This window comes from Salvia hispanica, chromosome 1, assembly GCF_029641045.1.
Source record: "Salvia hispanica isolate PSC_SH4W2 chromosome 1, Shi_PSC_v1, whole genome shotgun sequence".
NCBI classification, from domain to species: Eukaryota; Viridiplantae; Streptophyta; class Magnoliopsida; order Lamiales; family Lamiaceae; genus Salvia; species Salvia hispanica.
The window spans coordinates 57465372-57480047 of record NC_142692.1 but is presented as its reverse complement, the minus strand read 5'-3'; the positions used below and the strand labels follow the sequence as shown (position 1 = coordinate 57480047).

At 43.4% G+C, this 14676-nt stretch overlaps 1 pseudogene; it reads left to right on the top strand.

Moving 5' to 3' along the window:
• LOC148934190 (uncharacterized) overlaps positions 1 to 14676 on the top strand; it is a 43219-nt pseudogene that overhangs the window by 27648 nt on the left and 895 nt on the right.

Genomic DNA, 14676 nt, shown 5'->3' with positions numbered 1-14676 from the left:
TTTGAGTATTCGGAGTTCTTACTTTTAAAATCTGACGTAATGGAGAGTTTCTTCTGTTTGGACTTCATGTCGGACGCTTGGATCCGGAGTGGATTTAGCGTCTGAGGTTGGATTTGGCGTGTGGAAAGACAATAGTTTGATAGATTTGTTTTGTTTCTTCTTGGTTTCTATTTCACTTCGTCTAGGGTATGCAGATCTGCTAAGTTCTTCGTTTATTATGCATAAATTTGATTTCAAGTCAGTAGCTCTGTTTTTGTTTTGCTCATGCTGTTTTTCTTAAGAAGTTTTACGCAAATTTGGTTGTAGAAGACGATGTCACTGTCAGTTAGTACGAGAGTTAGTTATTCTGCCAACTTTTCAGTCGTACCTTGCTTTTTTTTTAGACATGGTCCCCACCGTAGATTTATTTCCTAGGTCTAGCTGTCAGTTTAAGAATTTTTAAAGGTTCCCAAGTCAAGTTAATTTTGATTTTCCTCAACCCAAGAAAATGCGTGGCAGCAGCCAACACCAAAAACACTCCCAAATCCTTGAACATGAGTATTACGCATCCTTCTCTGTGGGATCGATCCCTACTTCCCTATACTAGGTTTAGTAAAGTGGTTGAGGGTTTTTTGTTAAAGAAAAAGTGCTCCGTGTGTCCGACGACCGGGATTCCTCGCGACCCACGAGTTCCTAGACCGAGTGATCTGGTGGACTTGCTGGATCTAGGGAACCTGCTATTTTCTTATTTGAACAGCCATAGCACAAAATAAACCTTTCAAGTGGCGCCGTTGCCGGGGAATGGATGGCGTTTGTTGTTATTTCATTTAAGGATTTGGTGTAAATATTTTAATTTATGTTATTTTCTTTCTCCCTGACAGTGTATGAAAGCGGGCTTCCAATTTGGAAGTTGGGCAAGCTCATCTGGATCAGGGAGCGGCCAATACAAGTGGCGAGTCAAGGAATCTACATCTACCATCACCACCAGATCAGGATTGAGGACGAAAGATCCATTTCCGTTCGAGTCAGAGAGTGAAAAGGAGTGGAATTCATCGACAGAGGAGAACCCAGGGACATCAACCGAACCAGAGCATTCCGAGACCGAGGAGGAGAAGGACCCAGATATGGCTCATCTACTAGACCCTGATCCGGAAATAGGGTCGCTCACCGCACATCTTGATGGTGAACCCGCTCATGCTATAGTCTCGAACCCATGATGGAGGTCGATCGACATCAAGACGAATGTACTTGGAATTCTACCTACTTTCTCAGGGCGTAGGAACGAATGCCCCTATGAATTTTTGAACGAGTTCAGCAAACTATGCATCATTCAGAAGCGACCCAACGAGGCAACAGAAGAGGACTACCGTCTTCGAGCAATTCCATTTGCTCTCAAAGGGGAGGCGAACACTTGGCTGCTGAGGCTTCCACCGGACTCGATCAACACGTGGAAAGATTTTAAACTGGAATTTCTGGATTACTTTTTTCCATCCAACAAGACGAATGCCTTGAAGAAGGAGATTCAGGAGTGCAAACAAGAATATGATGAGTCTCTGAGTTCTTATTGGTCCCGATTCAAAGGATTGCTGGATGCTTGTCCTAATCATCGGATGATCGAGGCGGAAACTTACTATTTGTTCTATGAAGGTGCAAACCCTGAATCGAAGGACTTGATGAACTCCTCGAGCGGGGGAAATTTTACCAAGAATAAGGCATGCGAAGCTCGGGAAACCTTGGGGAGGCTGATCGAGGCAAAGAAGGCCTATGATAACCCACGAAGCATATTGAGGAGAGGATCAGCTAATGCAGTGATGGATCAAGAAGACAAGAAGGTGGAAGATAGGATCGATAAACTGGAAAAGGCCTTGCTGAATGCAATCGAGAAATACAATCCGCATGCTCCAGTGGAAATTGAGAAATCCCCTGGTCAAGAGGAAAGGCAACTGCAACCATACTACAGCCAGCCCTGCGAAGGGGAGTGCCAAGCTCAAGCAAATTCGATGGGAAGTTGGAATCCCGATGGAAGTTGGAATCAAGGAAGACAGAGGGACGCTCCATGGAGGACTCACCCGAACTTTAGATGGACTGACCAAGATCAAAGCCAGCCACCTCCTTTGCAGCTCACGAATTTTACACACCCTCCGGAGAGGCAGTCCAACTGGTCAGGGAAAGGTCAAGAAGGACAATTACAGCTGGGGTATAGGAATCAGGACCAAGCTCATTGGGGAAACAAAAATCAGAACAACCCAGGAAGCTCCTATGTGCCACCTCATCAGAGAAACAATCAAGGAAACTACCAGAACTTCCAACCGAATCATCAAGGGAATCAAGGGTCGGGTGGCCAGTACAATAACCATCAGGGAAATCAGGGGCCGAATAACCAATACAACAATCATCAAGGCAACAATCGACAGAACCAAGGTCAAGGACAAAATTCTGGTCAATTTCACTTCCGACCACAGCGGAGTTTGGATGACATGGTCCATGATCTGGTAAATTCACAGCAGTTCATGCAAGGTAACCTACACTCCAACAATGACATGGTGCACAAGTTACAAGATGCTCAATCTGAACATAAAGCCGCCATGGACATGATGGCAAAATACCTTTCGCAGATCGCAGTTTCTTTGAATGAGATGCGAGGGAATGAAGGCAAACTTCCTGCTACCGTCAAACCGCCAGACCGAGCAAACATTAGTCAAATCACCTTGAGATCTGGGCGGAGTTACGAAGGGCCGACGTTGGAAACTGATGAGGAAGTGCCTATGCAAGCTAAAGAAGGGAAACAGAGTCAGAAACAGCAAGAGGAAGGCGCTGGACCGAGGGAGATCATTGTTCAGAGAGACCTCCAGAAGGAAGATTTAGGGGGATCTCTACCTCGATCAAGGGACCCGTTCTTCCTAGACCCCGAACCTGAGGAAGTAAGTAAGGAAGGAAACAAGGGAGCTAATGAAACCCAGGCTGGGACTTCCACAAATGCAGTAAAGTGAGCAAAACCATTTCCATATCGAGGGGAGGCGAAGAAGAAAAAGGATGATACAGAGGATCTCATGGAGATTTTCAGCAAGTTGGAAATCAACTTGCCATTCTTGCAAGCTTTGAAAATGCCCGCCTTCAGTAAGTTCATCAAGGAGTTTATTGCAGGGAAAACCAAGTTAGATGGGAAGATTGTGATTGGAGAAACTGTGTCTGCTGTGATACAGAAAAGAAGGATGCCCTCGAAATGCACCGACCCAGGTATGTTCACATTACCCATCTCTTTAGGGGATATCAAAGTTGAGCATGCCATGTGTGATCTAGGGGCGTCAATAAATGTTTTGCCACTTTCGATCTATAAGAAGTTAACTGGGGTAAGAATGGTTGCTACCAAGGTAGTGATCCAGCTAGCAGATAGAACTTGCATTTGCCCTGAAGGAGTGTTGGAAAATATTATAGTCAAAGTGCATGAATTTCTATATCCTGCTGATTTTTACGTGATCAAGATGAATGATAATGAGTCTGCTGAGTCTAGTGAGGTACTTTTAGGGAGGCCATTTTTGCGTACGGCTAAGACCATTATCGATGTGTTTGATGGAACAATTTGCTTGGACTACAATGGGGAAAAATATACCTTTAGCATAGATGAGGGGATGAAAAGGCCTTTAGATGTTGAGAATCTCTACGCTATTGATGTTATTAACCCTTTAGTCCAAGAATATCTTGAGACAGAATTGATACAGGAACAAATCGACAACTCGGAGTTGAGCCATTCGATTGACAAAGAAGTTGTGGGATGGTGTGCAGCAGTGAACACAGAAGAATTGACAGATGAAGAGCGCACAGAGGCCATTATGGAATTCTGCAGAAGCCCGGAATCAGCTAGGTCAAAGGGATCAGCTTATGTGGCCAGCTTGGAAAAATCTCCTGGGTCGGGGAAAGAGACTTTACCGGAAATTTCAGACAAAAATCCCTTGCCCCAGGAGGCGAATGGAACGAAAAAAGAGCTGAAAACACTTCCACCAGGCCTTAAGTACGCTTACTTGGAGGAGGACGAGACATTTCCAGTAATAGTCAACAGCAACTTGACCTAGGAACAAGAGAAGGAGTTGTTGGAGGTCATCAAAAGGAACAAAAAGGCAATAGGATGGACTCTCTCAGATTTGGTGGGAATAAGTCTGGATCTTTGCATGCACCACATTCGTTTAGAAGAAAGTGCAAAGGCTCATCGAGATGCACAACGGAAGCTGAACCCAAACATGCGAGAGGAAGTCCTAAAGGAGGTATTGAAGTTGCTTGCTCTAGGAATCATTTACTCCATTCCTGACAGTGAGTGGGTCAGCCCTGTCCATATGGTGCCAAAGAAGTCTGGGATACAAGTTGTCAAAAATGAGAAGAATGAATTGGTACCCACCAGATTAGTGACAGGATGGAGGATGTGCATCGACTACAGGAAGTTGAACGAAGCCACAAAGAAGGATCATTTTCCTTTACCTTTCATTGATCAGATGCTGGAGAGATTGGCAGGCAAACAGTATTTTTGTTTCCTTGATGGATACAGCGGCTATTTCCAAATCTACGTTAATCCAGAGGATCAAGAGAAGACCACATTCACGTGCCCTTTTGGTACATATGCATACCGAAGAATGCCATTTGGACTGTGTAATGCACCGGGGACTTTTCAACGATGTATGATGAGCATTTTTTCGGATCTGCTGGAAGTATGCATTGAGATATTCATGGACGATTTCACCGTTTATGGAAACTCATTTGATACTTGTTTAGCCAGCCTTGATCTAGTGTTGCAGAGATGCCAGGAAAAGCATTTAGTGCTGAACTTCGAGAAGTGCCACTTCATGGTGACTAAAGGCATTGTCCTGGGTCACGTGGTTTCTGAGAGGGGTATCCAGGTAGACAAGGCAAAGGTGGATGTGATATCAAAATTACCATACCCTACGAATCAAAAAGAGGTGAGAGGTTTCTTAGGCCATGCAGGGTTCTATAGGAGGTTCATAAAGGATTTTGCAAAAATCGCTCAACCACTCACTCGGTTGTTACAAAATGATGTGGAATTCGTCTTTGACGAAGGATGCGAGAGGGCGTTCCAGCTGCTGAAGGACAGATTAGTATCAGCACCAATAATCAGGGCACCAGACTGGAACCATCCTTTCGAGATAATGTGTGATGCAAGCGATTTCGCTGTGGGAGCCGTTTTGGGACAAAAAATTGATGGAAAAAGCTATGTGATCTTCTATGCTTCCAAAACACTAAATCAAGCTCAGAAGAATTATGACACCACGGAGAAGGAAATGTTAGCCATCGTGTATTCCTTTGAAAAATTCCGACCCTACCTTCTCGGGTCAAGGGTTATAGTCTTCACAGATCACGCAGCAATAAAGTACTTACTGGCTAAGAAGGAGTCGAAGCCAAGGTTGATCCGTTGGGTGTTACTTTTACAGGAGTTTGATTGGGAAGTACGAGATAAAAGAGGAACGGAGAACAGGGTAGCAGATCATTTGAGCAGAATCTTCCAAGGAGAAACAGAAGAGGCCATACTCGATGCCTTTCCCGAGGAACATTTGTACCTTTTGGAGAAATTTCCTAGACCACCTGACTGGGAAGCAGTTTTGGCCTTGACCGGTCCAGGGGAATCGGATAAGAGAAAGCGCACGCTGAATGCAGAACCGTGGTTTGCTGATCTAGCCAACTACTTGGTCACGGGAGAGATGCCAATGTCAGAAGAAGTTTCCCGGGCCCAGAGGATGAAGATTAGGAGCGAATCCAAATTTTATTTTTGGGATGATCCTTACCTGTGGAAAATGTGCTCAAATCAAGTGATTAGGCGCTGCATTCCCGAATAGGAACAAAGAGATGTGTTAAATCATTGTCACACGTTAGCATGTGGAGGCCACTTTGGGCCAAGGAAAACAGCGAGGAAGATTCTAGACAGCGGATTTTATTGGCCAACATTGAATAAGGATGCTTTCGAGTTCTGCCGGTGTTGTGAGAGATGCCAGCAGACAGGGGGAATTTCAAGGAGAGATGAGATGCCTCTGATCCTAGTGATTGTGTGCGAAATTTTTGATGTGTGGGGAATGGACTTTATGGGACCGTTTCCGTCATCCTGTGGGAATACTTACATATTGGTTGCAGTGGATTATGTATCTAAGTGGATAGAAGTTAAGACCACCACAACTTGCGAATCGAAGGAGGTGGCGAAATTTCTCAAGGATAATATTTTCAATAGATACGGAGTTCCTAGAGCCATCATCTCAGACCAAGGAACACATTTCTGTAATCGCACCATCGAGGCTTTGAAGAAGAAATATGATGTACACCATCGAGTGTCAACTCCTTACCATCCTCAGTCTAATGGCCAGACAGAGATTTCTAATCGCGAGATCAAGGCGATATTGGAGAAAACAGTTAATCCGTCAAGGAAGGACTGGAGCAAAAGACTCGGGGACGCATTGTGGGCCTACAGAACTGCTTTTAAAACACCTATTGGAATGTCACCTTACAGACTTGTGTTTGGTAAGATGTGTCACTTACCTATAGGTATTGAACACAAGGCGTACTGGGCAGTGAAAGAAATGAACATGAAGCCGATAGCTTGCGAAGAAGAGAGGAAGTTGCAATTGCAGGAGTTGGAGGAACTTCGGCTGGAGTCGTTTGAGTCTGCCATGTGGTACAAAGAAAGAACGAAGTTATGGCATGATAAAAACCTCCGGGTCAAGGAACTTCATGTGGGACAGAAGGTGCTCCTTTTTCAGTCTCGGCTTAAGCTCATGCCAGGGAAACTGAAGTCTAAATGGATCGGCCCATACACCATCGTTGGCATCCGAGCAAATGGAGCAGTAGAGATCCAGGGAAGTACTCCAAACTCTGTTCCTTTCCTTGTAAACGGTCATAGAGTGAAAGTCTATAGGGATAATTCCGAGTTGTGTGTTGTGGACGAGATTCCACTACACACACTCCCTATTATTGCCTAAAAGGACGGGGGTAATTTCCGATGAATTCCTGGGTCAAGGAGTAAGTTAATGATTTTGAAAATTCACAACTGAACCAGGGAATCTCGGAAATACAACACGGATGTAAATAGTTTAATTGTTTTCTTAAAAAAAAAAAAATCAAAAATCAAATCAAAAAAAAAAAAAAATAATATATTTTCGAAGCACCAGACTCCAAGGGGAACCCATATTTTATGCCCTAACCTCGACCTAGGGGTCTGGAACCTTCATTTTCTTTATTTTGTAGGGCATGGTCGAGGGAATTAGCCAGGAGGAGAATCTGAAGGAAGGAGTCAAGGAGGGAAAAGATATTTCGAATTTCAAATTCTAGCCGATAATTATGGGAGACGTACGGTTGCTTACATCACGCCTACAACCGCACCATCTTTTCACCAGAAAAAGCAACCGTTGTCCTTCTCTCTCCAGTCATTCCTAATTAGACAAAAATTTGTGTTTGCTCTTCCTTCTCTCTTCATTCACTCTCTCTCTCTAAAAACGGATGAAACCCTAACCAAAAATCGCCCAGTTCTTTTCATTTTTTTTCAGATCTACACCGATGAATTCTACCAAGGGCACTGAGTATGACCCAACCTTATTGGCCGAGTTAATGCAGAAGGTGGGAAGTATAGAGAAGGCAAAGGAGGTGTATGCCCTATTCGCCGCCAGTCTAATGCCGTTTGCGCCGACTGCACCGTCACTGACAATTCCGGCAGATTCGGCTGCGAAATCGGCGAATCTCTCTGGAGAAGGATCGCGAGTCGCTACACCACCGCATGCAGAAACCGTTTCGCAAGAGGCGGAGGAAGAGGAGGCATTACGCAAACAGTCGGAGGATGGTGAACCGACACATGACGAGACCTTGGTGGAAACAGAAGGGAAAGAAACTGAGAGCCCTAATCTTGAGGGTAGGGAAATGTGTGAGGGGGAAACCCCTATTTTTGTTGAAGTTCGTGAGGGGGAAACCCCTGTGTTTGAGAAGACTGCTGAGGGGGAAACCCCTGTGTTTGAGAAGACTACTGAGGGGGAAACCCCTACTTTGGAGAGAATCGCTGAGGGGGAAACCCCTATTCTGGAGACGGGGGATGGGACCCCGGTTGATTTCGGTGGTGCAACCCCTGAGTTCGTGGAGGAGGGGGCAACCCCAGGAGATGTCAGGGGGGAGAACCCCATTTATATCGAGGGGGCAACCCCAATGTTGGTTGAAGAGGGGGAAACCCCAGAAAAGCTTTTGGCGGAGTCAGATCTACATTCAACGGAAGTACCGGAGCCCGAGGAAGGGCTGAAACTGATCGTGGACCTGGTTGATGACCAGGAAGAAAGTGAGCCCAAGGTTGATGAGAGGGCAGAAAGGAGGCGCACTAGGAGAAGCCTCCTTGATGAGGTCGATGACTACGTGCCTGACGCAACAGAGGCAGAGGCGCGCTTGGCCAAGGAAAAGGCAAGAAAAGGAAAGGCGCTGGCGACTACATCCACCCGGTCAAGGAAAGCTCCCTCCGTCCAGGAGGTCGAGGAGACCCTTTCCCCTGTACCCGAGGAAACCTCTGTCGAGGAGCACGACGAGCCCATCCCTAAGCCCAGCTATAACTCTGAGGAGGCTGAAGAAGAGCCGAATCCCGGACGCCCGGTAATTTGGCTGACTAAAAGCTTGTTGGAGGAGATGAGGCACTTTGACGACCAGAAGAGGATCGCGGTATACAAGGAGAGGTGTAGCGCAGAGAAGATGGCCAAGTCAGGAAAACAGTACAGCAAGAGGGAGCTCAAGATGATTGCATGTGATAAAGAATTCCGCGCCTATATCCGAGCAATAGGATTTGAGTGGCTGTTGCAGCACAGCCAAGAGAGGATACCAGTGGATCTAGCAAGGGAGTTTTTCTCCACTTTTCGTTTGAAGAATACCACTGACCTGGACGCGGATTCTATCACATTCAGGCTTTTCAATCAGGAGCACGAGTTGAGCATTAGGGATTGGTCCCTACGGATGGGGTTGTTTACCAAGGAAGAAGATGAAGAGGGGGCATGGAACGACAGGATGGTGGGGATGCCAAAGAACACGCCTGGTTTCAAAGTACAAACAGCATGGGAACTGGTCAAGCACTCTAAATCAGGGGCGTTTAAATCCAGCTACTCCAAAGCTTCCTACATCGAAGACCGGATCCTCCGTTTTGCTCAAACATTTCTCAGCTACAATTTGATGGGCAGTACGAATTCAGCTCTCACTACTACCGATCTCTACTTCACATGGTGCATGGCGAAGGGTGTTAAGGTGCACCTCGGATATTGGATGGCGCAGGCGTGCCACCAGATGACGAGCAACCCGGGGCGTCATATGTACACCTGCCACCTCATCGGCGCTTACCTCCAGAGAAATATAGAAATGAGAATTGCCAAGGCCGCTCCGCTAGTAGTCATGTGCGACCCCCCAGAGGTGTTTAGTGTTGATTATTTCTTCAACAAGGGGTTGCTGCAGACTCAAGGCACCAAAACTCTCTTCTATTCATTGGGAGACAAGGTGAAGGCAGAGCCGGAGGAAGCCGAAGAAGCCATGCCGAGTGAAGAGGTTGAGGAGCTGCGCAAGGAAGTCCAGGACGTTAAAAAGGAGATGCAGATGATGAGGAAAGATATGATAAAGGAGCTCGTTGGGATAAGGAAGGAATTGATGGGAAATCGGGAGGAAGTACAGACCCTGAGGGGAAATATTGTTGATTTGGCGGTGAAGTGTGCCAAACAGAATGATAGGATGACGGAAGCGGTGGAGCTTTCAATGAAAATGTTGAAGTGGATGCAGTAGACGCTCCCCTTGACCCAGTCGAGGACAACTCCTGGGTCCAGCAGTGAAGTCAGGCAGCCCACACAGAGCAGTCCCTCCGTCAAGCGACCACAGCAGTCGCTCCAGTTGATCTCCCCGACCATTCCCGTGCAAGTTCCAGCCCCACCAAAATCAAAGTCTATCGTGAGAAAGCCAGTACCTGAACAAACAACACAGGAGGAAGGAGAGCTGGAGCAGCCAGCTAAGAAGAAAGTGAAAGTGACCCGACCCGGAATTCCATCTCCTGACCAAGTAACTTTTATTTGTCGTTCTTTTCGTTTTTTTTTTATTATTTTTATTTACCTGTTATATATGTGTTTAACTTTTGTTATATCTTCTCCCACTTAGCCCACTGTGTGGTCTAAGTGTGAGAAGTTTGTGTTTTCTGTTGTTATGTTTGTTTTCCTATGTTTTCTGTGTTTCTTCTCCCACTTAGCCCATTGCTTGGTCTAAGTGTGAGAAGTTTTATTATTTTGTTTTGCATTGATCTCTCTGTTCCCCCCTTCACGACGATGGCTTAGGGACAAGCTTGAGTGAAGTGGGAAGGGGAGAGGAGTCAATGCATTACCCGTGTTGCATATTAAGAGTCTGTTAGTCTTAAGTGTTGTCACATGAGCCAGTGGATATAATACGGCATGATTCCCTTAGTGAAAGTAATTGAAGATAGGAGGCATTTCAACTTAGAAGCTTTTTCCTTAAATAAGCCTAGTTAATTTGAATGAAGCGAGAACGACGGAGAATGCCTCTACTTACTTAGTTGTGAAGCCCTACTATATAGTGAGTTATAAACCTCAGATAACTTTGAGCTAACACATGTTTAATTGGGTTATGAAGGTATAAGCTGGACGATGTCCAGAAGAAAGGAAAAATGGAGGAATAAGCTGGACAAAGTCCAAAGAAAAAAAAAAAAAAAAAAAAAGAAGAGAGAAAAAAAGGAAAAAGAGGAGGAATAAGCTGGACGAAGTCCAGGGGGGGGAAATGGTCTAAAAACAGGAATGATAATAGCCTAACCCAGGAAGGAGAAACTCTCATAACCCAACGCTTCAGTGGTGTAGCATTAACTTAAGAGAGAATCGATCCTAACATCCCTGGTGAAGAATGAGTGATCGAGTGAACCTAACAATTGGGTAAGTAGAAAGCTATCTTGACAAGCTGACAGATTGGCTAGGTAAAGGAAGGGAAAGGGCCTATTTGGAGGAGTGCAAACTATTGGAATGACCTTAATCTTGTGGGGACAGATGCCTAAAATTGAAACTAGCTCATGTATATGTGTTTGCGTGTTTGTATGATTTTCTTATATTTTCTTAGTTTTTCTTGTGTCTAGGTCTAGGAGTCGGTCAAGAGATAACCTCGCTTGAAATTTGCCTTAATCTTTTTCTTTTCTTGTCTTTATACTTGAGGACAAGTATGGTTTACGTGTGAGCAGTTTGATAAGGCTAATTTCATGCGTCGGTAATGTGCGAAAAATGTTATAATTTGCTGGGTCTAACACGTTTCCTAAGCCAGGTGTGTGAAGAAAATCGCTAGATCAAGGAAGTAATGAAGGAGATGGTCTAGCGAGAGAAAGGAACGAAATGAGCAGGATTTACAAGGAAAATTGGCGTGACAGAGGAGTCTACAGCTGAGGGCAACAAAGTCATTATTTATACCTCGCTGGGCCCACCCGAACGCCTATATATAGAGAAGAGCATGCAACGAAAGGATAGATAGTTTTTCACTCTTCTTAGCTCACACACTTTACACACACACTTGGGAATGGATCTGGGGTAATCGTGATCGGGAGGGTACTTTCTAGAAGATTTCGTGTTTGGCAACACCGTCCTAGTGAGGGCGAAGATACAATTACCTTTAATTTCAGTTGTTTTTGCTAGTTTTCACCGTCGAACTTCACTTTTGGGAGTCGACCTTGATGTTGATGATGTTTAATTGTTTTATCGTTCGTGGATTTGTGTTTAGCTGTTTAATTTCAAGTCATTCTGCATAGATCTCTCTGTTGTTAGTTTATTCCTTCAATTGCTATGTCGATCTCTGTTTATTTTGATGTTGAGGTGTTTGATGTGGAATTTGGTGACAGATCTGTGGTTGTTTGAGTATTTGGAGTTCTAACTTTTAAAATCTGACGTGATGGAGAGTTTCTTCTGTTTGGAGTTCATGTCGGACGCTTGGATCCGGAGTGGATTTAGCGTCTGAGGTTGGATTTGGCGTGTGGAAAGACAGTAGTTCGATAGATTTGTTTTGTTTCTTCTTGGTTTCTATTTCACTTCGTCTAGGGTATGCAGATCTGCTAAGTTCTTCGTTTATTATGCATAAATTTGATTTCAAGTCAGTAGCTCTGTTTTTGTTTTGCTCATGCTGTTTTTCTTAAGAAGTTTTACGCAAATTTGGTTGTAGAAAACGATGTCACTGTCAGTTAGTACGAGAGTTAGTTATTCTGCCAACTTTTCAGTCGTACCTTGCTTTTTTTTTAGACATGGTCCCCACCGTAGATTTATTTCCTAGGTCTAGCTGTTAGTTTAAGAATTTTTAATGGTTCCCAAGTCAAGTTAATTTTGATTTTCCTCAACCCAAGAAAATGCGTGGCAGCAGCCAACACCAAAAACACTCCCAAATCCTTGAACATGAGTATTACGCATCCTTCTCTGTGGGATCGATCCCTACTTCCCTATACTAGGTTTAGTAAAGTGGTTGAGGGTTTTTTTTTAAAGAAAAAGTGCTCTGTGTGTCCGACGACCGGGATTCCTCGCGACCCACGAGTTCCTAGACCGAGTGATCTGGTGGACTTGCTGGATCTAGGGAACCTGCTATTTTCTTATTTGAACAGCCATAGCACAAAATAAACCTTTCACATAGCAAGTATATATCATATTAACCATGGCAAAGGATTTTGATTGAGGTAATGAATATACCCTAGTGCTTGAGAAAGACTAGTAACTATATTCTAGTTTACCGGTCATTCATGTAATGTCCTTGGGGTTACACTATCTTAGTTTTATGACTAATCAGTGATCGAGTAAGTCATCCTCTGAATATGTGTTTAATTTAGGAATATCTTCCTAATAGCTTTAATCGTAAGTTTGAATATGCCTATGAGTATTTTTATTACTCTAGTGAAGGCTATCTCAAGGGACACACGAGTTTATTAAGCTAAGCAATCACATATGGGGATGAAATTAATTAAAGATCAAGTATGCAGCAAAGACATTTTGGTGAAAAGGATATAATCAGAGAACAACCAAGCAGATTTTTCTTTCACCTTGTGAAATGAATGGTAGTTTGATATATCTAGTATCAATACCTGCTTTGTGTATAAGTGGGAGAGTTTTTGGCAGTGGGTATACTCGAAAGCATGTTTTGAGTATAAGTGGGAGATTGTTAGGTTTGGTATACTGAAAAGCATGTTTCGAGCAAGTTTCGCGCGAATAGAATCTTGCTTGTATACGTAAAACTCTACAATCCACTTTTAACCCGATTCAATATTATTCGAGCAGTCTCGCACGAATAGAATCACTATTATTATTACATTGTGTTTGCTTGTGCATTTATAAGATGTTTTACAAACATTTAAATGCATAAGAAGTAAACAAAGTCTAAGTCTTTTGCTTAGTAGACCGGTTGTGGGCGTCGTCCACTTTAAGGTAACACGGTCAGATCTATGCAATGCTTTGCAAAAGAAAAAGAAGAATTTCACAACTGAGATAGGCTTTGGCTACCTATCGTGAAAGATTGCAATGTCAGTCCGCATATTTCTAAGCCTTACTGAAATAAGATGACATTGGTGTGGTATAGCACTGAACGGATCTAACAGCAAGACGTGTCTTTATGCTATCTACTGAAAGACTAGGTCTTGATAAAATACTATTTCTTAATATACATATGTTAGCATTGAGCATACGGTATTGATTATGCACTACTTTGACTTATCAAATGGTGCGGGTTTTTCGCAACCCAATAATCCTAATATATTGGGTAGTGGTGATTAATATCTAGCGGTGCTAGGATTGCTATTATGTTGAAACGTGCACGAGGTGAGTCTCGTTTGATAATGTCCTCAAGAGGAGCTCGAACAAGGTTTTGTTATTCAGAAAACTGGCCGTTTGAAGTTTTATTACTCTATGAATAATAAATAAATGTTTCTTGCTAAGTCCACTCTTGGAATTAATAAGATATTAATTAATTAAGGTCATAGCAGACATTAATTCATTAATGGAAATTTATATCTTAAGCGCGGGAAATAAGTAATAAATAACGGAAACCCGGATTACTTGTAATTTCGGATTCGGATAGGGAGAGTTCAATATTACTTCTGTAGTGGCTGCTCGTAATATTCCAATTATAACTTATATTAAATTGTGGGTTCAATTTAATTAGTAAAAAGTAAATTGGATGAGCCCATATCCAAAACCTTCCATAAATCCGTGTCTGGGCCCAAAAGGAACTTAATATAAATAGGAGAATAAAGGAGACAGAATTAACACAATTTTATTTCATAAAATTTTCGAAAATTTCAAAAATCTCCAGCTGTGGAGAATTTCGAATTCTTCACCTATTCTCAAAAGGATTTCTTCTGTCTTCTTTATTCGAGTCCTAGTATTTTGATAAGATCAGCCCACCCTGATATCGAGATACAGTTCGGGACCCAGAGAGAAGATCCGTGGTTTAGTATCGAAGATCATCACGTGGAGAAGGCGCGAGCAATCGACGATTCTTTGGAGAATCAAATCGGTAACTCTAAACCGTAGTATTCATGTTTAGGTTTTATATTTTTTAAGCATGAATTATTTGCGTTCTAGCATGCAATTATCTATTTAACATGTGAATTGATTAATCGCATAATCGGTCAAATAGATCATTATCTGATTTATTTGTTTTGTACAAGTCTTCCGCTGTGCAAGGGGCTCCAAACCC